Source organism: Gekko japonicus, unplaced genomic scaffold (assembly GCF_001447785.1).
Source record: "Gekko japonicus isolate JY-2015 unplaced genomic scaffold, Gekko_japonicus_V1.1 scaffold299, whole genome shotgun sequence".
Classification (NCBI taxonomy): Eukaryota; Metazoa; Chordata; class Lepidosauria; order Squamata; family Gekkonidae; genus Gekko; species Gekko japonicus.
In genome coordinates, this window is record NW_015170896.1 from 429,308 (window position 1) to 430,476 (window position 1,169).

Here is a 1,169-nt window from a genome sequence, read left to right on the forward strand (position 1 = left end):
GGAATGCGGTGAGGTGCAGAGGGGCGGGGCACATGACGAAGCCCCGCCCCGCTTCCAGCCCTCATTCAGCCAGGAGGAGGCAGGAGAAGAGGGAGGGTAAGTTGCTTCCTCCCCGCCTCTCCCCACCCCTGCCTGCCTGGGGCCAGGGAGGGCCTTCGCGGGGCTTCCTCGCACTCCTGCTGGCCTTGCAGGTCCACCGCCGGGCCCCTGATGTCAGGGGGTGTGGCATATGCTAATGAGTTATGCTAATGAGTTCCCCTAGCTCTTTTTCTACGAAATGACCCCTGGAGCTAACGGCATTATAGTTGTGCGTGAGCGATTTGGCTACTGCATACATTAGTCTGCTCTGGAGCCATCCTTCCTGAGCGAAGACAAAAATGTGTGAGCCGGAGGCTAAAAAACTGTGAGCTAGCTCACACTAACTCAGCTTAGAGGGAACACTGCACCTGACGGTAGCAGACCTCTTTGTTAAACTCTTCCCCGGAGGATCTTTCTGAATGGTTGCAGAGAGCCAGTGTGGTGTCGTGGTTACAGTGCTGGACTGAGACCCAGGTTCAAATCCGAACCTGCCATGGAAGCTTGCTGGGTATCCTCAGGCCAGTCACTCTCTCAGCCTAGCCTACCTCACAGGGCTGTTGCAGTGAAGGTGAGGCAGGGGGGAATTATGTAAGCTGCTTTGGGAGCTGGGGAGAGAAGCAGAGTCTATAGATTTATCTAAATAAAGGATAGCCCAGGCTAGCTTGATCTAGTCAGATCTCGGAAGCTAAGGAGGGCTGGCCCTGGCTAGTATTTGGAAGGGAGACCTTCCCGGAAAAGCAAGGTTGTGATGTGGAGGCAGGCAATGGCCAACCACCCCTGAACATCTCTTGTCTCAAAAATCCCACAAGGTCGCCGTAAGTCAGTTGCGACTTAGCAGCACTTTCCACCAAATAAAGAAACAGGACATTTAGTCCAGGGCCAGCTTTTGGTGGCCGTTACATCTGAAACCCTATTAGCCAGGACCCTCAATCTACTGGGATTGGACGGTGAAAGTTCATCAATCAGAAAACTCTCTTTTTCAGACAAGGTCAGGAAATAGCATAAGAAGCAAAAGGTGGGTGTGGCTGGATGACCACACTTCTGGTAACACGGGGTGTGGCCTAATATGCTAATGAGCTGTGCTGTTGGGT

General features: G+C 53.2%; 1 protein-coding gene across 1 annotated transcript in view; it reads right to left on the bottom strand.

Annotated features, from left to right (window-relative positions):
- Positions 1-1,169, bottom strand: part of LOC107116597 (apoptosis regulator BAX-like) — a 10,230-nt gene that overhangs the window by 352 nt on the left and 8,709 nt on the right. The window lies entirely within an intron of this gene.